The following is a 25,492-nucleotide window of genomic DNA, read 5'->3' as shown; positions in this document are numbered from 1 at the left end:
TTTAAAGTTACATTTAAAAGAAAGGGGTTAATTTTGTGATTAACATAATTAGCACTCAATATAACATCATGAAAAAATATATATTGACCACCTTAGTTCTATTAGGATTTTTAAGAATGAAATGCTTGTGTAGTTCTCTGCCTAATAGTACTTCCAAAAGCATGGCATAAATAATATTCACAGCAAGTTTGTCCTTTAAAATTTATCACCAACAAAGAAGAAAGTGACCTGGAATAGAAGGCAGGAGCCCAGGTATACATCTTTGGCTCTGCTACCAGCTGTTTGCATTTATCTGAGAAAGTAATTGAGCTTCCAAAACTTTGATTTCCTTATCTATAAAATTAAAAGCGTCAACTGAATTTGTTTAAAGATGTTTTGAAACATTTAAATCAGTCGATTACTGATCTTGGTGAAAACTGTGAGGGTCATCTAGTTGTTATAACAAAACATCCCAAATTCAGAGGCTTACCACAAGAGTTTATTCTGTGATCACTATGTGACCAAATCCAGTGAGCCTGCTCCTGGAAGCTTTCTTCCGTGTATATATTGAGGAACTGAGGTTTCTCACATCTTGTGGCTCTTTCATTCGCTAAACCTTGAATTCCTCTGCACCCGATTCACAAAAGAAAAAAGACAAAGCAAAGAAGGACAATCACTTAGTAAAAAACCTTTCGTAGAAATAGCACACCTTATGTTTACTTAATTATAGCAGATTACATTATCCCACCTAGCTGCAAAGGGGACTGAGAGATGTAGTTCCTAGCTGTGCTGCCACTTTTCAGTGACAATGCTACATTATGGAAGGTGGAACACAAGTTTTGGCAGACAACCCCACAAACACCATCCTAATTAGAGCCCATGATTCTATGTAATATGTAATGGTGGGAAAAGAAGTAATGGTGTTGGGAAAATTCAGTGAGTACCAACATACTCAAATGGCTCCTATATTCTAGCAACACCCCAAGGCACAGCTGATGGAATAGTTTCAGGAAATACGAAGTTTTACTAATACACTGTAGAAAGTCAGAATTTGAGCTAATATCTGCCCTGCTACAGAGTCTGACAGGGATCCTGTGCTCTGCAGCATTTCATCCATCCAAAAGAGTCCTACCATTTCCAGTAGTAAGGCACATTGACTCTATTTCCATCTTAAACCTGAAACCATTTCAGCCAGCTCTCTCCAGTCTTCCAGCAATGATGTCTTACAAATTTCCTTGCTTAAGGCTGGCTGCATAATCTGTTGGTTCCAGTGCAAAATGAAGACCCAAGGCCCCTTAGTCAAAAAACAGGAAAAAGGTGCCATTAAAAGTACTAAAATATCTAGTTTTTTCCTTTCTCCCGGTGATCACTCTCTCTTTGGCATGTTTTTTGTTTGCTGTCTAATGCTATCCTAAGTCAAGAAAAATTAAAATTTTAACTTATTAGCATAAATTTTACCATTCACCTTCACATTGTGTCGTATGCCAATTTTAAGCGTAAATATAAGAGCATTTAACTGGTAGGAGATCTCCAAAATCACCCAGTTCATATTTACTGGCTCAACCCTGCAGGCCCTTTGAGCTGACCAAAAAGGGAAAATGCATATCAAACTCAGGAAGGCTGGAAGCCAGAAGAGAGACTCCCCAAAACACAGAACTCCCCAAAACACAGAACCAATGCCTGGAGCAGTCTAAGCCACAGGTATACTTGCTAGAGAGAGTAGACGTCCTCCACCCTACTCCCACCCCTCACTTCCAAGCCCTGGCTGGGCTCCCGGTCCTGAGACATGGGGCACAATGTGCTGTGCTATCTCAGGTCCCACCAGCCACCCTTGGAGAAGTCAAGTTACGTATCTCCCCTTCCCACTGGCCTAGCTCAGGGCAGGCAGGTGAGTTCAAGAATCTTTAAACCTTTCCACCCAGAATCGCTCAGTCCCTAGATCAGGGTAGGCAACAGGCTGAATGCACCAGAGTTCACCAGTGCTGGAACAGCGGCCACCAGAGCTGCCTCCAGTTGCCACCAGCCTCCCACCCAGTCCTCCCGTATGTCCAGCCCAAGCCTCCCTGGTTCCTCCACCCCAACTCCATGTCATATTTCACCTATAAAACGCAAATTCAGAAATAAGATAATTAAGAATTTCAGGACTGCAATAGACAAACATGAGGTCCTTTGGAGCATGGGCCTTGCACAGTCCTGCTGGCCGCAAGTCCAGTGAAGCCAGCCCGACCTCTACTTCAAATGAATCAGTCTTGAGGAACGATGTGTCTTTCCTCCAGCCAGGATGTAAATAAGCCCTGAGACTCCACTTGAACCAGCCTTGCCAAGGAGTCTCACTCAAAGAAACAGTCCTGTAAAATAACCATGAGTAATGAAAAATAATTCCATTATTTGCTTGTGTTATGCAAAGAGAATTTAACTAACAACTCAAAGCAACAATTTTTCAACTCCTAGTCTTCTACTTTACAATTATCTCTCATTCAAGTTTCTCTATAGTCATTTATTCTTCTCCTCATTTTCCTCTTTGCAGCAAAATATGCACCTGACACCAACCCCATAAAGCTTTTGCTATCTTCCTTCCCTTCTACACACTCTCTCAGCTGTTGTGGAAATCAACTCAGCCACTTGGTTTTCTTTCACTTTTTCCTCTGCTTTCACTGTTACTAAGGTTCTCTGACCCAAAGGGGAGCCCAGAAACTGATGCAAAGGACAAAAATCTTTCCCTCTGACAAGAGTGGGAGCAGGGCACAGACTGCACATACACTTTCGGCAATGATATGTGTCCCAAGTACATATTAATAATTCCATCACACATGTTGACTTCATTTATCCCCTAGAAGAGCTCTTGATGCTGTAGCCTCTAAACAGCAGCTCTCTCTCTCAATGAATAGTAGAAGCCACAAGCACTAAGTTTAAAGAAAACCTAAGGGCTCAGGTATGGCACCTGCTAACTATGTGACACTGGATGGGTCATTTAATCTGAGCCTTTCATTTCCTCTGTGGTGCGTATAAACCAGTATTTGGGGGTAATCCAGGAAGCCTAAGGAATGGACTCTTTCTCAGTCCCATACATTAATTTATATATTAATAAGTAATAGCAATTGATCTTAAGCAAATGTGTTTCAAGGAAAAGAGGGGGGCCTGAATTAAAGAAAAAAATGTCTTTTTGGAAGAGACACTGGGGTAGTAATAGTTTATCAAGGCTTTCTGAACTTAAATAGAATATCTCCAAACACCACTTCCTATTTTCTATTTTCCAGTTACATATTTCTGATTAATGGTTTGACTCTCAAACTTTCCGATTAATAGTCTGACTCCCAAATACCTTGATTCCAGGAGACAGGACATAACTCCCAAGCACACCGACGAGAATTGATGTGTCATATTATAAATTAAAATGCTGGCATTCTGAATTCATTTGTCCCCTAACAAAGGGTATACATTGTGAGAAATATGTTGTTAGGTGATTTCGTGATTGTGTGTACATCATAGAGTGTACTTACACAAATTCAGAATTTACCCCCAAGAATCTTTTTTTAATAATAAGTTTTTAGCTTATTGTAACTTTTTTTATTTTATAAGCTTTTTAGTTTTTAAATTTTTTGACTCTTTTGTAGTAATACTTAGCTTAAAACTCATGTTGTAAAACTGTACAAAAATATTTTCTTTCTTTATATCCTTACTCTATAATCTTTCTTCTTTTTTTTTTTTTCTTTTTTTAAAAAAACTTTTTTGTTAAAAACAAAGACACAAACACACACATTAGCCAAGGCCTACACAGGGTCAGGATCATCAGTATCCCTGTCTTCCACCTCCACATCTTGCCCCACTGGAAGGTCTTCAGGAGCAATAACATGCATGGAGCTGTCATCTCCTATGACAATGCCTTCTTCTGGATACCTCCTGAAGGACTTGCTTAAGGCTGTTTTACAGTTCACTTTGTTTTTCTTTTTTCAGTAAGTGGACAAAGTATACTCTAAAATAACAATCAAAAGTATAGTTTAGGCTGGGCGCAGTAGGTCCTGCCTATAACCCCCCCCGCATTTTGGGAGGCCGAGGCAGGCGGACCACCTGAGGTCAGGAGTTCAAGACCAGCCTGGCCAAAAGTGGTAAAACCCCATCTCTACTAAAAATACAAAAGTTAGCCGGGCATAGTGGTGCACACCTGTAACTCCAGCTACTTGGGAGGCGTCGGGAGAATCACTTGAACCTGGGAGGCCGAGGTTGCAGTGAGCCAAGATTGTGCCACTGCACTCAAGTCTGGGTGACAGAGCCAGATTCTGTCTCAAAAAAAAAAAAAGAAAAGAAAATACATAAACCAATAGTATATTTTTTTATTATCATTACCAAGTATTACATACTGTATGTTACTGTATGTGTTATAGTTTTATAGGACTGGAAGCACAGTGGGTTTGTTTACACCAGCATCATCACAAACACATGGGTAATGCATTGCACTATGACATTACAATAACGGCTAGGACATCACTGGGTGATAGGAATTTTTCAGCTTTATTATAATCTTATAGGACCACCTTCGTATATGTGCCCTGCCATTGACCAAAAGGTCGTGTGGCACATGACTTTTTATCAGCCTTGTGTGAATTTAGGTAGTGTGAGACCATTGCTGAAATCCTGATCATTTCAGAGTATATACAATTCTATAAGTTATTAACTTGATAAACCGAGTACAAACTTGAAATGTAGTGACTCACTACTCAATATTTCTAACTGAATTCCACCTGATACCTTAGCCAAACCTGGATGACTAAAAGCTAACTACTAGGTTGCTGTAAAAATTAAGGAGATAATATATGTGAAAGTCTCAAGAACAAAGTCTGACATATACAGTTGCTTCAAGTTTTCATATAATAGATTTTCTTGTTTACCCAATTTGCATTTGTTTGAATGTGTGATCATTAAGACTACAAGGATCATTTGGGTTTAATTTCTGCTTCTAAAGGAAGAAAAAATACTCTGTGTCTTATGCTCTAACAATGGATCTGGAATCTTGTTTAAGGTTTTGATCAAGTTAAGAGAAAAAAATAAAATTTCAGAACTTCTGCTACTTTTTTGGCATGTGTTTTTGTTTTAGGTTAACAAATATTCTTAAACATTTTGTGCTGTAAAATGGTAGTCACCCACATTAAAAAGTCTTTTATCTTAAAATTTGCTCAACAATATGCCGGGTTAAGAGTAAGGTACAGAAAGCAAAATTATATTGCATAAAAAAATAACAATAATTTTGGGGCTGGAGTCTAGCAGGTAGACTGGGACCAGAGACAAGAAGATGAAGGCCAGACAAAACTTAAGGAGGGCATATAGATGGTAAAAATGTGGGAGGATAGAAATTTGTTAATTAATGTTAGAGCATGATGATTAACATTCTATTTCGCATTTTGTCTCTTCAGGGACACCCTGTAATCACTCCACTACTGTCTCAGTTTGGGCTGCTGTAACTAATTACCATAGTGGCTCAAACGAGTTGGTGGCTCAAACAACAACTTATTTCTCATGGTTCTGGAGGCTGAAAGTACAAATTAGGGTGCCAGATGGTTGGGATTTTGGTGAAGACCTTCTTCCTGGTTATGTCCTCACGTGGTCTTTCCTTGGTGCTTACAAGCAGAGAAGTGAGCTCTCTCGTGTCTCTTCTCATAAGGACATTACTAATCCCAGCCTGAGAGCCCCACCTTCATGACCTATTACCTCCCAAAGATTCCACTTTCAAAAACCATCACATTGGAGATTAGGGTTTTCTATATATAAGTTTGGGGGAGATAAAAAACATTCAATTCAAAGCAATTATCCTCAAAGTAAAAGTCTGCTACACACCCAGCCTCATGTCGTTGGCACTTTGGGGAGTTGAAATAATCCAGGCAGTGAGTGTCCAGAAGGAAGCAAAGTGGTGTGGAGAAGGGGGAGAACAGCAGTCACATAAGCCAAGATTCAGAGCAGAGACAGGGAGTAATGAGAAGAAACAACCACCCCATGAATCCTTAGAGATTTTGGAGATAAGGAATGTGGTAAAGAATGTTCATTTCTTGGTTGGCATTGGGGCTGGACAGGGTGACCTCAGTCATCTGAAAATATTGTAAACATTCAGGCAGCTGATAATTAGGTTCCCACTGTGGGGCTCAGCATCCCAGAATGTACAGTGCCTGTTTGTCTATCGTGGTGATGGTGATAATGATGAAGGTAGCAGAGCCACAGCTGTGTGCTCCACCCTCTGGGCATCTTGGTTCTAAAAAAACCGCAAACACGCACACGCTTATCTATGAAACTGAGACAGATGCTCCTGGCCTATTCAAATAAACACATACTTTAATCAGTCATCTTTCTGATATGCAAAACTGTAAGAGTTATTCATGTTGCTTTATTTTCCAAGAATTTATCCATGCTGACATGCTCTAGTGTTAGATAACAATGTTCTGTAGGATTTATCTATATTGAATTTTCAGAAACATTTTTTTCAATGTATTTCTTCCTCAAAACTTTATCTCTGCAAACATCTCACTTAACTTGGACCTGCAAATATGGATTTGGCATTTGATGATACCTAAACTGAGTAGCTCAATGTGCATTAGGCAAACTGAATTGTTTCAACGTGTCTGACTTTATCTCTTTTCTCCCGTCTGAGTCTCTAGGTTTGAAATATCCCCTTCGCCATTTTTATTACATTAAATTATTATCGAGGAAGGCCTCTGCCTTTCCTTCTCAGCTAGCCATTCTTTCAGAATCCAATCTATCCTTATTTTATCACACATAATTCTAGATGTGTAGACAACGGCTCAGGTGAAAACTCTATCTTCTTAAAATAGTTGAAAACAAAATAAAAGGCAGTATTACTCTTCCTTCATAAGTGACATAGAAGACCTTCCATTTGGGTTGGTTGCTTTTTTATTTTCCTTTTCTTCTTCTTTTTTTTTTTTTTCTTTTTTGGAAGGAATAAAGAACAAGGGGATTGAACTTTTAAAAAGGAATCATTGGGTGATGTTGGGCAAAATGAAAAGGAAACTCCTATGGTAAAAAAATTTTTGAGAATTGCCTGTGTAATACACTAAAACATTCTTTATAGACCGCATATATGCCTGCATCTTCAAAAAGTATCTTAGAGGAGAATGGAAACTTTTGGTGTTCCAAAGCTCAACTTTGACATTTTAATTATTTCCTTTAAAAAATCCACCCATTTGATGAAAAGACAAAGGACTATTGTTAACTTACCAAAGAAACTTACTAGAATGCAAAACATGGATTATTGTATTACTGCTTATATAGTAATTTTATTTTTAGTTTTTCATTATCTTCATCCCTACCTGTCCTAAAGTTTTGTCTCTATCAGCACCAAATCTCAACCTTTTTTTAACCCCTAGTACTTCCCCATCAATAATCCAGTCACCTGAGATGATTAAGATATACTTATTTTATTACCAACTCAATCCACTAACAACTCAAAGCAAAACCATTAATGAACAAATGTCTTCATGTCCCCAGTTGAAATGCTTGTGTGCACATTTACACACACATATGCTCACACACACACACACACACACACACGCTTCTTTGCATCATATTCTTTCCCCACTACCCAATACAAAAGCTTGTTCTATGGGACAGGCGATGGGAAGTAAGAAGATTTTGTGACAAATTAGAAGTCAAGTTAGTCAACAAATCATAATCTCTGTCTTTTCGTGTTATAGGCTTTGCTAGATTAACCCAATCAGTATGAACTAATACAACTTTGCATTGTCTTGGCAAGATGGAAACAGTTATAAAGTATAAATTTCTACTAAAATTCTCACTAAAATAACACACCCTAAATTAAAACATTTGAACTCCCACAAGCACAGATAGATACATCTTTCTCTGGGATTCATAACATGGCGCTTGCTGTACACTTGTTGCCAGTTTCTTTCTGTATTTTTAAAAAAATATTACATTGTATGACACGTTATTGTATTGTTCATGGAATGTATTTTTCTCAAACACGTTACTGAGGTAGGACCAGCTGCATCATCTGCAAGGCCCGGTGAAGAAGAAAATACAGAGCCCCTTGTTCAAAAATCTAAGAATTTCAAGACGGTAACATCTGAGCATTAAGCCAAGCATCAGACTCCCTAAGCAATAGGCTCTGTGTGACTGCACAGGTTGCATGCCCATGAAGCCAACCCTGCTCTAAGGGCAACAATCTATTTATTATTCATATTTGTAATCCCAGAAAGTGTTGCACACAGAATCTGAGAGTAAGCCCTTAGTCAATGAATGTTGAACCAATAAATAAATTCCGACATGCTACAGAGAAAAGTAGAATTCATTTGATATGAAAAATAAGAAAGTGCCCTCACTTTACATTTTACTTGGAATTCCTGGTGGATGAACAAGGGGTAAATTTAATCAATTAAAGGACATTTGTTGCCTTTGCACCTAAGTTCATTTCTATTTACTTCAAAGACTCTTAAAAAGATAAAAGTAATAAAAAAGAATTCCAACAGTTGCCAATCTCCACAAAACTGGATTTGGATACTTTGTTAGAAAGCAGGGGATTCACAGCAATGATGTATCTCTTTCCATACTCAGAGCCCTCCTCACAGTATGAGGAGGTATGTAGCCACCACATTCCCAGACCCACCATCCTTGCCCCTTTGAGAACAATGCTCCACCTTCAAAATCTTGCCTTGTCTTTTTATCCCTGTAAGTCCCACACTGCAATCCCAATGGTTGCTCACATTCCAGAAGATAATGAAATTTTCAGCGAGTATGTTTTTTGGCTGTCTATTGACATTTGACTAAGGATTTGCAAGTCTAACCTCCATGTGCCAATTGGGATTCTTCTATTAGTGTTCCAACCTTGTTGACTTGAAAAAGCTGCTTCTCAGCAGAGGGATGACTCTGGTAGCAGCTGTCAGTTAGATGCCCATCAGAGCCACCACCTATATACAACTCTTCATTTGCTAGAGGAATGAGAGGATCAGCTTACAAATGTAAGAATACTCACCAGCATCTAGAGCAGAATCTGCACAGAACTGTCTGGGCCCTTCCAATATGGTCCATTACTTTCTTTTCTGTCAATGTCTCCAATGTTTTTGGCTTTGGGACAAGACCAAAACTGGCACTGGGCAAACTTAAATGGAGCAGGAAAAGCTGTTCTCGTGGTATTTATGACCTGATGGGGAACATAGAGTACCAGACATTTCATGGGAAATCATCTTACTGAAAGATTTCCAGTACAGATTTGCTGGATGTAAAGAGCATTTGGGGTTTGAAGAAGTGTGTTTCCTCTTAGATACTTCAATAGACCTGTGTGGCAAGTCTTTTGATTTGAGCTTATTACTTGCCTAGATCAGACCTTTCCAGGTTCCAAACCTCCAACCCATACTGGATGACTCAGAGGACTGGACCTGGGTTATCTGAGTTGTCCTGCAATGCAACAGAAAAACCTGGCACAGCAGTCTTCCAGAATGATATTTTCTTGGTTAAGTCTGTGAGAAATAATCAAGTAGGAAGGAATATCAGGGTGATTACATACAGCTGAACTTGGAGGGAACGCTGTTAGAAACAGGATTTCAAAGACTTGAAAGAAATTTCATAGGGCATTATTTAGTGAGTAGAATCTGTAAAAATCGCAACCTATAGCCCCCTTATTTATGCCACACATTTTCACCCATCCCGAGCAAATGTTCAGACACTGCTGTCATGGCCCCTTCTCTCCTTTGAAGTCTAGTCTTATTTCCACTCCATATTAGCCCTTTTTTAGACATTATTTTTAACTGTTCTCCTCACTCTGGGTAACTTGATGGGTATATCTCCCCAAGGGACATAAAACATCTTCACATTCATAGAAAAGGGCCTGAACAACTATTATTTATAGTGAGATAAAATCAATTTTCTAAGTTTTCTGTTGGTATTTTTGGTGTACGAGAGACTGCTGATAAGGCCAACTTCAAAAATAAATAGTTAATGAAACTAAACCAAATGTACTAAAACATTGGACCAAATTCACTTTGACATTTATTGAATATTTCAATAACTGCACATGTGACCTCAGTAGAGCTTCTAGCATGCAAATAAAGTGTTTTTTTTTTATTCTGGACAATTTTCATATTGAGATCTTCTAATAAATCTTGTTTACTCCTGCTTAAGTGTTGCTTTTCGCAAGTCATTAAGTATATTCTCTTGTCATCATAACCTTAAAAGTATACATGCATCTCTATCTACAGGACAGATGGTCTTCTCTCTCTCCTTTTTGCTATTTATAAATTCTCTTGGTAATGCTATATCTCTAATTGTAAAAGTACACTTACATCCAAGTCCAAAAAATTAGACCCAAGCCTAGTTTGAAGGTGTTATATTGCCTAATATAAGATCTTTCCAAAGTACATTTATAATTAAAAACTGCTTCACCTGTGTTCTTCTCAGTAGGCCATGTACCAGTTCTTTTCCAAGACATGTGATTGAGTCATGCATTCATGCCAGGCACTCCCATGCATGCATGCAACTACATTCCTTTCCGCAGAGAAGATACATGTGCCTACAAGTCACTGAAACAGACATGCCCATCACTCAGTATTCAAACTTTGGCTTTTCCTCGTTGCTAAAAGGCAGACATTCATAGACCATTTCGGAAAGGTAGAAGTTGACTTGCTCATTGAAACATACAATATATCTGTGATTTACATCAGAGAACTGCAAAGTAAATCCACAATGAGGCATCATCTTACACCAGTCAGAATGGCTATTATTAAAAGGTCAGAAAAATGACAGATGTTGGCATGGATGTGAAGAAAAGGGAACACTTATACATTGTTGGTGGGAATGTAAATTAGTTCAACTTCTGTGGAAAACAACATGGAAATTTCTCAAAGAACTAAAAATAGAACTATCATTCAACCCAGCAATCTCACTACCATGTATCTACCCAAAGGAAAAGAAATCATTATATCACAAAGATACATGTACTTGTATGCTTATTGCAGCACTATTCACAATAGCAAAGTCATGGACCCAACCTATGTGTCCATCAGTGTTTTACTGGATAAAGAAAATGTGGCACAGATACAACGTGGAATACTATGCAGCCACAAACAGAATGAAATTATGTTCTTTGCAGCAACATAGATGGAGCTGGAGGTCATTATCCTAAGTGAACTAATTCAGAAATAAACAGAAAACTGAGTGCCACTGTTCTTATTTGTAAGTGGGGCTAAATAATAGGTGCACATGGACATAATAAACACTGGGGATACCAAAAGTGGGAAAAGTGAGGGGGGAGTGAGGGTTGAAAAATTACTTATCAGATACGATGTTTGCATTTGGGTAATGGGTACACTAGAAGCCTAGTCCCCACCAGTATGCAATATACCCATGTAACAAACAAGCACATGTACCCTCTGAATATAATATAAAATATATGTTTAAAATTTTAAAAACAAAATATATATATATTCACACAGATGGATATATGTGTATAAATTACAGATATATATTTATATATGGTATATATTTATGTGTTTATGTATATATACCATATATAATGTATATTACATGTATATTTATATGTATGTCTGTGAGTATGTGTGTGCATCTTCCCTTACTAGAAAATCCTTTGTAATTGGTTGTGTTTGTAATTACTAACCATCAAGAGTCATGGACATTTTCTTTGTATAATACCTTTTCCTAAGTCAGTTTCCCTGGAAACAGAGCTACTGATTAGGATTATTGTGCAAGAATTTACAGAGAAAATGACATCAGAAGAAGGAGTATAAGAAATGCAAAGTAAGGCAAATGATCTCTCTCTTTTATTTTGGCTATTAACAAGATATTGTGTCATGGAATGCCTGTAGCTCTAATTGCAAAAGTCCAGGTTGAGAGGCGAAGCTAAGCAAAGATATAATTGCAGCTGGTGACTCGCTTCAGCCTGATCCCATGAGGAGCTCCAGAGCAAGAATTGTGCCATAGAATTGGTACCATCTTGAGGCAAGGAAGCCATATTTTTGTATCCAATATTAGCTTTCCAAGGAAGGGAGTCATCTCGCAGGGAAGAGGGCTCCCATTTGGCTGGGAGCCCATCTCCAGAGGAGACAAGTGACCAGCATTCACAGCAGCTGGGAGTTAAGTGTACCTTTCTTTGATGTGGATCTGAGGAGGACACCAGCAACACCACTGTAGACTGAGCAGCACTGCATGCTGCTCAGATCCACTTGATTCTCACATTACCTCCCGTTCTTCCAGGTACAACTTCTCCAAGATTTATACCAGTGAAACATTCTGGGAGAATTCCAAAATGAAAGTTGATAGATTAGACTACAGTCCCAAGGGCTACAATTGATTCCAAGGTTGTACCTGATACTCATTGTCTCCTCCTCCGCCACTCAGGGCATATTTCCTTTCCTTCAGCCAGCATTTGTGTTGGTCTAAGTGGTTTGCTTTGTAGGCCCTCATCCCTGTGGAGTCTGAATCCCTAGTGACTATGTCCTTATCAGACTGGGCTTACTATGGTTGCATTTACACCTAAAAGTGGACATGAGAAAACCAAAAGATGCCACAATCAACTTAATGACAAAAATATTCTCCATACCTCTATTATATAGCAGCAGCCAAACCTGTTGATGACTGGGGTGAATTACCCTCTAATAGGTAACTATTTTCTTAGCATGCTGGTCTACTACCATGAGAAGCCCCAAAATGACCACACGACAAGTGTTTATTCAGATTCTTAATGTGCCTTCTAGGGGAAGAGTCCCTCCCACCCCAGGAACCAGGACTTCCACAACAATAAAGCTTATGGTTGCGGGAATGAGAAGCACAAAGTCTCCAAGCGGTCAATGGGAATGATGTCGAGTAGAGCCACTTCTACTTACACCCTTTGGGTCTCCAAATTTTATATACTACCTATTAGGGACAGAACAGCCAAGGACCTTTGGCTTAATGCGCATACCACATATTGCAGGATAGCACCCCATCCTTGCAGAGTGTCATCTCCAAGTTGGTATCTCAGCTGAGAAGAGGTGATCCCATTGGTTTTGGGATGATGTAGTGTGTGTTAGAAATAGTGGATCCCATGGTCATGTGGTCACCATCACCCTTCTGCCACTAAAGCTGTCTCCTTTTTTCAAGGAAGCATCAGGTGAGCTCCCATGTTAGTATATGAGATACTTCATGAATCCTTGAATTGTGATGCTGGCCAAGGCATAAAAGGTGACCCCTCACTGGAATACAAGATAATCTTGTCAGAATGAATCACTGTTCCTTTAGGGCAGAAGGGGATCCAAAGTAAAAACTTGCCCCCAGGTAGTTGCTTGGTCTCCTTGAGAAATGATGTCTTAGTAGGGACTCACCTTTGGTCTTGGTGTCAATAGACTGGATATTAGTAACAGCAGTAATTTGATCAGCCTTCATGACAAAGAGAGAACCCACAGCCTCACTCTCTGCCACTAGGTCCACTCCATTCAAAAGCCCATTGCACAATCCCTGACACGGCTGAGAACAGAGGCAAACTGACATCTATCTTGCCCAATTTTTTTTTTTTTTAGCACCCCTTCTGGACAAAGTTACTTACATTTTGTTACACCAAGTTACTCATACTTTGTGCTCTATATTTCTATAGGTCCAACCCCATGCCTCTTCCTCAGACATCCTTATCATTGACCTTCCAGTCTGGTTCCTTCCAAGCTCCTGACCAACCAACTAAACCATTTACCACTGTCCATGAGTTTATGTATATTCAACTAGCTAAGCCATTCACCATTGCCTACGGGTTTAGGGATATCTTAATCTTAGTCCACTTCCCATTCCAACAAAGGAACTAAAAGAGATCACTCACTGAAGAGCTGCCCATTTGAAGAGTTCTCTCTCACCACTGTCACTTTGCATGTGACTGTAGTAGAGCAGCAGTGCATTATTAGCTTATACCCACATACCAACATGACTGATTCATGAACAAAGCTCAGGCTCTTGCCTCTTCCATTAGCCACTGAAAAGAAAGCCCCAGAGAACATAGCTATGAGCTGAGAGAGAGGCAAAGGTGAAACACTAGCATGTGACATGGAAATAAGTCTCATGCAGCCTACTTTCACTCTCTGAACTATCTCAAGCCCTATCCTGGATCTACTACTAGCATTTTATCTGGGCCCAAACTTATTACTTGGAGTGCTGATAGTATCCAACTCATAATGGAAAGACATGGCTGAATGGGCGCTTGTTAACACATGAATAGATGCTCAGCTTCTACCAGGGTCTAATAGCATGCCAGGGTGTTTTTCAAATGATGTGTAATACTCTGTGGCAGACGGCATAAACTTGCTCCAGAATCCTGTGCCACAGTTCTCTTACTGTGACTTTCCAGGGGCTCCACGCAGTGTTTTATCTTTCTATATTTTTAATTTTATTTTCAGTCAGCTTTCTCAGGTTGAACAGGCATTACTTTTCTACTAGATATACCTCTACAACCATAGGATCTGCCCAAGAGGCAGCACTGGTTGCTCCATAGCCTAGACTTGCTGCAGAGTCCTTTCTTGCTCTGAGATCCACTCAGAACTAGCAGCTTTTCACCTTGTAATAAATGGGTCACAGAAGTATTCCCAAGTACAGAATATGTTTCCTCCATAACCCAGAGAGGCCTACCAAGGAATATACTTCTTTCTTAGTGTTAGGAAGTATAAGGCACAACAATCTGTTCTTCACGTTGGATGAAGATATTCCAGCATGCCTTATAAGACTGGAACACACAAAAAGGTCACTAATGTGACAGGCCCTTGAACTTTTTTAGAACTTATCTGTTTCCCTCAGGAGCATTACATTTACCACTTCTTGCACATCAGGTGTAATGAACAAGATATCAATAACATGGATCAGTAGTGCAATGTTCTACAGAAAGTCCAGATGATTCAGCGATCTTCAGTTTATAATGTGACAGATAGGAGAATAAACATAGCCCTTGGGTAAGACTGTACATATGTACAGTTGTCTATCTCATGTGAGTGTGAATTGTTGTGATCATAATTTCTGATGAGTATTGAAAAGAATGCATTTGTCAGCTTCATCACTTCATACTACATAAGGAGGCAGTGTTGCTGTGCTCTCATGAAGATACCAGTTTGACACAACAACTGCAATTAGTTTTCTTTAGCCCAATATCATCCTGCCATAGCCATCAGGGTTTTTTTGTTTTTTTTCAGGAACAGGACTAGTGAATTAATTGGGGATATGACAAAGATGACAACCCCCTGCATCTCATACATTTTTAGTCTTCCAACCTCTTCAAAAGTGATGTTGTTTTCACTTACGTTTTTGGTCAAGGTGGAAGCCATTTCAGGTGCTTCTACCTGGCTTCTCTGACTACAATAACTTTTATTTAAAGGTTGAGGAGCTAATGCGAAACTTCTGCTTACTACCAAGTATGTTCATTTGGTTTATGTGTTCAAAAACAGAGGAAATGACCAGGAGGTAAGCCTTTAACCTCAATAAACACACTGAAATAGACATGGTCCAAGACTTTATCTTTTTACCTGGCCCCCATATGCCTCTAGTCAAATAGGGGATGATTGAGGGACTTTTGTTCTCTTGGTATGAGGATCAGCTCAGACCCCGATCCATCAGTCTTTAAACTGTTAAGGCATGTCCCTCTCCAAAGGGCCTAGTTTCCCCCAGAGGGAAGGACTGAGTATATCCCTACTGTATGACTTGTGGGGCTGCTGAGTGTTTTTTGTAGATATCTGGCCACTCTTTCAGTTGACAGATTCTATGTCTAAGCATTGCCTCAGTATGCAGACTTGACAATAAAGTGTGGCTTTCCATTGTGGTAGCTGCCCTCTGCTTTCTACTCATACATTTATGATCTAATTCGATTGTGCACACATATTAAGTAACATCATTGTTGGCTGCCCATCTATCTTGCCCCTAGGAACATTTCTTGGCTTCCATTCCAAGCTTCTGCTCATTATGATACTTAAAATTGCCTTGCTTCTCTTAGTTAAGTGCAGCTACCTGGCTATTTCTGGATCCTAACCCCCATGTCTGTAACAGCATCTCCTATTGAGGCCCAGTGTACAGAGGACAGCCACCTCTAAACTTCTCAAAAATACTAGTTCTTCTTCACCAGCACATTTCTTATTGCTTTGATAGATTTTTCCCCAAGACCTTTCAAGGAATAGACTCAAATGGTGGCTTTTCCAGCCTTATTTAGTAGCCCAAATTAGCATGGTCCCTTCTCCAAATTTTTAATACCTTTCTTCACAGTCTGCCACAGAAGTTTTGGCAGCTTTACTTCATTTAATGAAGAACAGTGTTTGGAAAACCGTAGCCTTTAAGCCAGATCCAGCTGGTTTCCTTTTTCGGTAAGGAAAGTTTTATTGAAACAATTTACTGGCCACACCCATTTGTCTACATATTGGCCATATGACCTTCAAAGCCTAAAATATTTGTTACCTGACCCGTTACAGAGAAAGTTTGCTGACATTTGATGGAGGGCATTACTTTTCCCAATCTTTCCCATCATTGCTTTCTCACCATCCTGGTAAAGCATTAAAACTGCCCGTTGGCACTTTACCAAAGTGTTAAATCCTGGGTCACAGAATGGTGCCCCCATTTCAGTACTGTATTCCTTCTGCAGTTTTACTCCCTCATTCAGCTGGCATCTTCAGGAGTCCCAGGCACTATGTCCTTTGTCCTGTCAGTACGTGTTAACTAGGTCCAGCCACTGTTTTGGTATTTAATAACTGCTTCTCCTTTAGCAGTCTAGCACTTTCCAGTTTAATTTTACTGAAATTTGACCCATGTTATGGGCCTGGTGAGCAAAAGGAGAAGTAGGAACAGTTCTTGAGGAAGGCAAGCATTTTCCTAAAAAGTTCCTGTCTGCTCTGAGAACTCTACATGGTCTTCATGTAGAGTTCTACGGGGAAGAGGGAATTTTATCTTCCAATAAAAGTGATCAATTCTAAAGACCTGGAGAGGTCAGGGAAATCTGGGGTTTCAATATGCTCAAGTGAATCTACCCAGATAGTCCCACCTTGGGCTTTCACTCCCATATCAGAGCTCCAACTTTGGCTTATGAAACTTCCCTAGGTTGGGAATTCAAGTTTCTCCAAAATTTTCTGCCTCTTCCAATTAAGTTCTGTTTCAAGCCATCAGTTTTGTCTGCCCTCCATTTACAGAAATTAGGATTTCTTTAATTGCTCCTAAGAAAGCCCTCTGACTCATATTTACATCAAACTATGAATTAATAGATCTGAGATTATCATGATCTCTAAATCTACAACATTTAGGAAAAGCAAAACAATTCCATGGCCCATACATCTTTTCCATACACTCTTTTCCATACATCTTTGAAATGCCAGAGACATTTGATTAGTCGGTGTCCCCCTGCCAGCTCACCATGGGTGAACATCTTAGCCAGGAACTATCATGGCTCCACCAACCCAGGATGCACTACCATACGGCCAGTGAATAATTCAACTCCAGAATCCCATCTATAGGGTTTCTTTCTTAGGACCGCTCCCAGTACCAGTGTCCTAGAAGCAGAGCCTGAGACAGAAATTCTTCTATGAATGATTTATTGAGATATTACTTTCAGGAGAAAGGGCGTAAAAAAAGCAGTAAAGGCCTTAGTAAAACCAAACAAAGATAGTCTCCTCTGGAGACCAGCTTCATTTGATTTATAAGGAATTCTGGAGTATAGATGAATCTAGATGAATCACAGGTTTGTTACTTCCTCAATGGAGGGAGTTTGTCCTGACCCTCCTCCTATTCTCAGGTGGTATAATGTGTCCAAGGTAAAGCAGCTCCCATTAGGTTGAGAGTAACTCTAGAGAAGGAGGCTGCTGTGAGTCATTAGGGGCTAGCAGTCATCATAGCTGAGGAATGGGTATGCAACCACGTAAATGGGATCTGGATGGGAACCAGGAGAGTCTACTATATACCTGAAACTAAAGAAATAATGCTGGTTGCTTTGAAGAGCAGTCTCCTTGGGGCCCCGATGCACACCTTTCAGATTCTGTGTCCTAATGAACACTGGCTATCCTTACTTGCCATTTGGACCAAGGTCCACCCTTAGCTATGGGAGGAATGAAGGTTTGGTTTGGATTTTAGGAATGGTAACCAGTCTCTTGATAATTCTAATATGGGTTCATTTGTTTTTCATAAATGAAAGACCCCTGAAGGTGTAAACTTTCTTGACCAGACCAAAGTCATCAATGCCTTATTGTGAATTGTTTTACTAGATCTTTAGATTGGATCAGTGTTAGAGCAGGTGTTTGGGAGAAATGGAAAAGAAGGAGAGAAATTTGAGGCACAGACAGTAACCTTAGCATGTCAGGTCCTTGAGGAAGACCTATAAAAGCAAAAGATAGCATAAGGAAACTACATCTTTGATAAAGACTGATAATTAAATGCATCTTTGTGGGAAGGTAGAAAGGAGTAAAAACAAAACACTATAATTCATTTGGGCTTGATTTTGGTAGGCTGAACTCAAGAGGAACCTCAGTTTATTCTGAAGGGTAAGAACTATTTCTGATCTTTAATAAATTATTCTTAGTTTTCCCGTAATAGTATTACCCAGAGAAAAGGCAGGTTATTCTAGCTTATAGGACCACTAAGAAAATGAGACATGTCTTTTGGTAGAATTTGTTTTAAATACAGGGAACTGACACATTCACTTTATTGCAATAAATGGAACAAAAATAGCGATGCTGATAAAACTGAGCCCAGACAAGAGTAAAGTGTTGTAGGTACACCAGGGAAAGTTTCAAGAAAATGGCAAGTTGAGAAAAATCACTGGGAACCAAAGGTACTGTCTTGAAGTTACAAAAATGTGTTGGATTCAAGATTATATAAACTCAGAGAAGCTGTAGCAGTTCTGGGGGGTTCCATCAGGTCCCAAGGTAAGTAATCATGAGGGCTCTTGCTGATTTGAGAAATTCTTTGGTCTTATGGTTGATCACAAAGGAGACTTAGAAGGAGGACATGAGACAAAGTAAAATTTCCAAACAGTCTCACTGCTGAAGCCAGTGCTAAGTTTTTAGCTTTCTTACTGTGTGTTGAGTATTCCTTCTACCTACCCCCACTCCAATTTCCCACATCCTTGAACATGTGACTATCCTTTATTCACCGCTGGACTAATTGTGTATGGAACCTAGTCTTACTTGTTACCTTGATAGGAGTACAAAGAAGGTCAAAGTCATTCACCCAAATGTTGTCCCTGACTGTGTATCATGATATCTATAAATAATTGAGCAAATTAACATCAGAGAAATAAGTTAAAGAGAAGTTCTTTCTCGACAAAAGAATGTTTTAAGTTAATGGGCTGACCATCTTGTTTAAGAGTGAAGTAAGGATGTAAATGTCAATCAGTCCCTGACTTCACTTCAATACTTAAGGCTTATCTTTTTAAATCCCCTCAGCAAATTTATTTTTAAGTAGAACCAGTAAAATCTACTTAAAAATTTATTTTTAAGTAGAACCAGTAACTAAAATGACCTGCCTACTTACCATTTCAACTTCTCCTACATCTAGTGCTTTCTTTTTTTTTTAATCAAAGAATCATGCTATAAAAAGATGAGGAAGATTTAGAGATGCCTTCTGGAGTCCTACAACTGTTGTTTGTTTCTCTAAGTGCGGAGAGAGCAAAGTGTACATTTGAGCTGGGTCTCCATGCATGTGGACGATGCCAGGAGTCAGGAAAGATGCTAAGGATGGTATTCCAGACTGAAAAAAAAATGCCATGGTCATCAAGATAGAGAAGGAGAAGCACAGAGCATATATAATGTTCAAAAACATCTCTGGGGCCAGGTGTAGTAGCTCACGCCTGTAATCCCAGCACTTTGGGAGGCTGAGGTGGGTGGATCACCTGAGGTCAGGAGATCGAGACCAGCCTGGCCAACATGGTGAAACACTGTCTCTACTAAAAAAAATAAAAATAAAAAAATAGCCAGGCATGGTGGCAGGCACCTGTAATCCCAGCTACTTGGGAGGCTGAGGCAGGAGAATCGCTTGAACCCGGGAGGCGGAGGTTGCAGTGAGCCGAGATCACGCCGTTGCACTCCAGCCTGGGCAACAAGAGTAAAACTCTGTCTCAAAAAACAAATAACAAAACCAAAAAAAAAAAAAAAAAAAAACCTCTGTAACCCAGATGTTATCTAGGTCTTCTCACCCCTTTAGATAAAATAAATTCAACACCTCAGCCCACATCATGTAGAAGTCTAGTGCCCTACTTTCAATTTCCAAGAGTAATAGTATTATGGATGTTTGAATGTGAGCTCCTCTTTCTTTTTAAACTAGCTGAGTTTAGGGATTTTTCTGTTCATTCTGTGCAGGTTACTCCCTAGTCCACATTATGTCATCCAGCTGTGTCCCTTAGTCCCTTCCTGTCAATTCTACCAAAAACAACAGCAACAAACACACACATTAAACCTCTGCATATGTTGATTTGCGTATGTGGATGCAGAAGATCTTTGCTATGCAGCATGTGACCCACAGACCAGCAGAATCAGCATTGGCTGTGAGTTTGTTAAAAATGCAAATTCTCAGGTTTTACATCAAGCCTACAGAATTGGAATTCAGTTTATATGCACATTAAAGTTCGAGGAGTACTCAGGCTAAGTGGCATGAAGTGAGATTATGTATCTTAAACACTGAACTTCCCTCTTATAAGTCTTCGGCTGTATCTCCTCAGTTTTTTCTTATCAATAAAGTCACACTAAATATTGCTTTGACTTCTTTGGCATCCTTATTACATTATGCCTTCCCTTATTAAGGATTGTTATCAAAAACTCAAGGCCTTATATTTCTATTTTTTATAGGGGAATTTAGCACTCAGTCTTTTTCTGTCACTCAGTTTCTGGTCCATATTTGCATATCTAATCCTGTGCATCAGATTCATAGATCCATTTCTTTGACAAAATACACTTTGCTTAAAAGAAAATACTGGTTTTAAGCATTAATTTTTTTCTCTCCAAAATAACTATAGCATACATATATGCAGCTATACTGTGGATAAAATAAGTCTCCCAAGCATTATAACTACATTTCAAAAATTCTGTTACATCATTGTTACCCTCTAATGTAATCATTAGCCCAGTCTTCAGGCTTCAGTGACACCAAATCATTCTATCAAACTAGGTATCCTACATGCATTACAAAAATTAATTTGGGAGCCTATTAAAATCAAAGCATTCCTAGTTCAGTTGTGTCGTTAATGTTTAACAACTGACTCTTTGGAAAATAATGTATGTAGATCTAGGAACTTCTCCCAGGCATTACAACTACATTTCAAAAATTCTGTTATATCATTGTTACCCTCTAATGTAATCATTAGCCCAGTCTTCAGGCTTCAGTGACACCAAATCATTCTATCAAACTAGGTATCCTACATGCATAAAATTACGAAAATTAATTTGGGAGCCTATTAAAATCAAAGCATTCCTAGTTCAGTTGTGTCATAAATGTTTAACAACTGAATCTTTGGAAAATAATGTATGTAGATCTAGGAACTTCAGTGTTTGTCAATGATGTAATTCCTTTGCTAAATGAGATAATAGCTTTTAAATACTAACATTTTGTCAATTATTTGTACTATTCACAATGCAACAGATATAACACATTTTAAGGTTTAATCTGCACTATCAACATTTTCTCCATCACTTTCTTATGTCTACATAATCAAGAAGCAATAAATCCAGCCATGATTTTTAGTGTTTGCTAATTTGCATGGTGTAAATACACCAACTATGGCCAATTTCAATCTGGTAACATGACATCACTGAATGTGGAGTTGGGAAAAGATGTGCAGTGGCGTATCATTACACAGTATTTTCACTGTGCACATACAGTAAATGAAAATAATCTCAAGGTATAGATAATAAAATGTAGGACATCATGAAGAAATAATAACTTATTTTTTACCTTCGTTTTTGATGTAATTTATTTATTTATGAGTCTACATAATTCAAATTATTATTATTATTATTATTTTTATTTTTTTGAGACGGAGCCTTGCTCTGTAGCCCAGGCTGGAGTGCAGTGGCCAGATCTCAGCTCACTGCAAGCTCCGCCTCCCGGGTTCACGCCATTCTCCTGCCTCAGCCTCCCGAGTGGCTGGGACTACAGGCGCCGCCACCTCGCCCGGCTAGTTTTTCGTATTTTTTTTAAGTAGAGACGGGGTTTCAGCGTGTTAGCCAGGATGGTCTCGATCTCCTGATCTCGGGATCCGCCCGTCTCGGCCTCCCAAAGTGCTGGGATTACAGGCTTGAGCCACCGTGCCCGGCCCATAATTCAATTTTTAACAATGGCTCTATGACATCAACCAGTTTGCAGAATTCCTGACATTTTAGCAATGGACTCTGCTCTTGTGAGCCAGTACAACTGAGCATTGCTCCACCCATGCTCAATTCCTAATCAAGTCAGTTATTCTCTTACCAAGGCTTAAACTAATTAGTTTTTCCTGGTGTCTGAACGTCCTTGTTCAAGTTTAAGAATGTAAAATCATTTTCTACATTGCCAAGTTTCCATATTAAGTAATTTGTTGATAAACTCTGTAGCCACTATAAGTCTACTGGAGGTAATGAAGTGAATAAACCCTCAGTTCCAAAGAAACCTTGTAAAGAAAAGCACATAAACATACATCCATTTCAGTCTGTGAAAAGAGAACTTGCAGGGTGTATGGTGGGGTTTTCCAGAGACTGGTTTGCGATTGTCTTCCCTGCAGTGCTTATCCTTATTGTGTCTGGCTCCTGTACTCTCCACAGATTAAGTGGTCTGGGTTGTCAGTTTTCATTCTACCTGAGCCATTCACTAACCTTGTGAGCATGATGGGACAAGTCCTTTGATTGTTGGTGTTTTCTGAACTGTAAAATAAGATAAATAATGCAGAGTAAAACTCGCATGATTGTAGAAGGATTTCCTATTGATTGCCTAAAATTATGGCAGTTGGGACCCATATCACTTGCCCTTGGAAACATAAAAATACAACATTATAATGTGGGTTTTGTTTTTTCTCCTTTTAAAAAAGAGCAAAATTATGATAATCTTATATGCAGTGCTCTAAGACAGCAGCGTCTGACAGACCTTTCTATGATGATGAAAATGTTCTCTATCTGCTCCGTCTAACATGGTAGTTCTAGCCACATAGAGCTGATGAGGACTTGAAAAGTGACCAGTGTGAAAGATGAACTAATTTTTAATTTAATTTAATTTCAATTAATTTAGATTTAACAAGCTACTAGTGGAACTGGTAGCTACTGCATTGGATTGTCCATCCATCCTTGGTCACTGGATACTTATATTTTGAAATCCTTGTGTGGTAGGTAGCACAAAGACCTATTTGGTTAATATAAATATGTATAAAGGAAGTGTTTTTTAATAAGTATCTATACATAAATAGATTTTATGAACCAGAGACAACCCCTAAACAACTCTAAAACTAATGAGTAACCAAATTATGATATGTAGGACATGATTTACCTTCTTTGGCATGTGAAATATTGTATGAAAACCTTTTCATACAATGAGAGATCTAAAGAACGGCTTAATGCCCTGAATGTTTAGTGGCTAAATTGGAAGTTTGGAAAGTACAAGCAAGAAAAATAAAAGCAGAGCAACTCTTCAAAGAAGTCACACTAAGTGCCATTGAGAGAAAAAAACCTTTAATTTGAACTGAACAGGTTGGTAAATAAGAAGAATCTCCCTAAGATTTTTTGTTGGCAAAAAAATAGACAAATTCTTAGAACAGAAGCTGTTATTTCCCTTCTATCTCTTGAGAGCTGTCAGTGGTCAGTCTAAAAAGCCTCTGGGACTAAAATAAAGAACTTTGGATGTTGGATGTGCATCCTTGACTTTCAGGTTCATGGAGAGCATTTTAGCTGGCCTCTGATAAATCAGTAGAATTGCAAATTCCCAAAATCCCCATTATATCAGAAGTGACGCAACATTTCTACTTGCAACTTCCCAAGGTCCTCATTGTATCAGAAGTGATATAACATTTGTGCTTCAGCTGTTCTTTCTAATCAAACCTTTTAGAGGTCATTCAAGTGTTTTCTTACTCTGTCCCTCTGAACACCAATGAGTACTTTCTCTTTCAGATTTAGTTCCTCCTATTCTAGTTGTGGCACTTTACAAATTAGGTGACAACTTTTGTATGCAAAATTGCTTGATTGAGAAAGAAAATTTTGTTCCTAGGAGATGTTTACATGCTACTTCTTATACTGTGGATTTGTTCAGTTGAACACTTGTTTCATACCTTGGCTCTATTTTTTCCCAGAGATGCTGAAATTGTCATTAAAATTGGATTCTGATTCAGCACTGGAACCCTTGCCCATCTAAATCAATCCCCTTCAGAGACCAAAGTGATTGCCTAGTTACATTCCTTAGATATAAGCAGATTATACTACTCAACCCTGACATGTATTTGAAGGCAATGTTTTATCATCTGGAATAATAAGATCTCACCAAAGCTCTTAGAGAGTTCCTGGCTTGCCTTAAATATTTTTCACCCATTTTTAAAACTTTATTAGAAGTAGAATCTATGGTTCAAGAGCCTGGCAGGAATGTGAAGAGGGAATTCAAGGGAGTGTGGAAAGGGATCATGAAGAATATAGTTCTAAGATCAATGCACAGAAAATGTGCACTAGATGTGAATCCGTTGGCAGGAAGTATATGGCAATACAAGCCGGATATATTAGTGAATTCCAAAGACAGTGGAAATGTCTCTGTTTTGCATTGAATGTTGCTTGAAATAAATGGGTCACTGGCCAGGGATGTGGACATCCTTTTTGCTATGAACTTTTCCATCATAATGACATATTTTGTAATAGGATTTGACATGTAATACAAACATAGTTCCCAAAGCATGTAATATCCATCTCAGTTACTAATAACACTAAAATTGGTATTATTGTTTCCCCCATTTTAAATCTATGTACTGCCTTGCCAATAGCCACCCACTGATTTTTTCATGTAAATGATTTGTGTTGGATAACTAGATAGTTCCAGTTTTCATTTTCAGTGCCTGGGGACATTTTCATTGGAATGTAGGTTGCTAAAAAACTGTAGTAGACTAATAACACTAGATGTCTACTTATAAGATTTGGCAAGATATTTTGAATGCACAAAATGATGCAGGTAGAAAATTTTTTAAAATCCATCTAATCCATTTGAGAAAAGCAGCGTAGTCAAATAGGTTACACATGAATTTAGGACTTTCATATTCAAACCTTGATTTGGAATGCTTTGGTTAGGTGACAACTTTATTTGTAAACTGCTGAATTCATATTCTAACAATTTTATTCAATAATATAATTCTTGAAGAAGACTACACTGAAATGTACATACCTCTTACATAAAAGTTGTAGTTTTATAGGCAAAGTGGAAAGAAAACTGTTTTTAAATCAGTAAACATATAGCTTTGCTTTCTCTATGCTTCAATTCTACCTTCTACAAAATGAGGACAGGGCTAGTGGAACCATCCTGATGCTGGGAAAATCTGTTCTTAAGAAGGGTTAAAGTTCCAAAAGAAGTGCCCATGCCCTGGCCTTTG

General features: G+C 38.8%; 1 protein-coding gene across 19 annotated transcripts in view; it reads left to right on the top strand.

Moving 5' to 3' along the window:
• Positions 1 to 25,492, top strand: part of NDUFS4 (NADH:ubiquinone oxidoreductase subunit S4) — a 696,041-nt gene that overhangs the window by 248,948 nt on the left and 421,601 nt on the right. For 2 of the 19 annotated variants that reach the window (XM_050794154.1, XM_050794131.1), the window contains exon 1: positions 3,113 to 3,116. The exons of the other annotated variants lie outside the window; for them this stretch is intronic. The gene's annotated coding sequence lies outside the window, so the exon portion shown is untranslated. Of the gene's footprint in view, positions 1 to 3,112; positions 3,117 to 25,492 lie in introns of those variants that run through there. 19 annotated transcript variants of the gene reach the window in all.

The sequence above is a fragment of the Macaca thibetana genome, chromosome 6 (genome assembly GCF_024542745.1).
Source record: "Macaca thibetana thibetana isolate TM-01 chromosome 6, ASM2454274v1, whole genome shotgun sequence".
Taxonomy (NCBI): domain Eukaryota; kingdom Metazoa; phylum Chordata; class Mammalia; order Primates; family Cercopithecidae; genus Macaca; species Macaca thibetana.
This window is presented reverse-complemented; position numbering and strand designations above follow the sequence as displayed.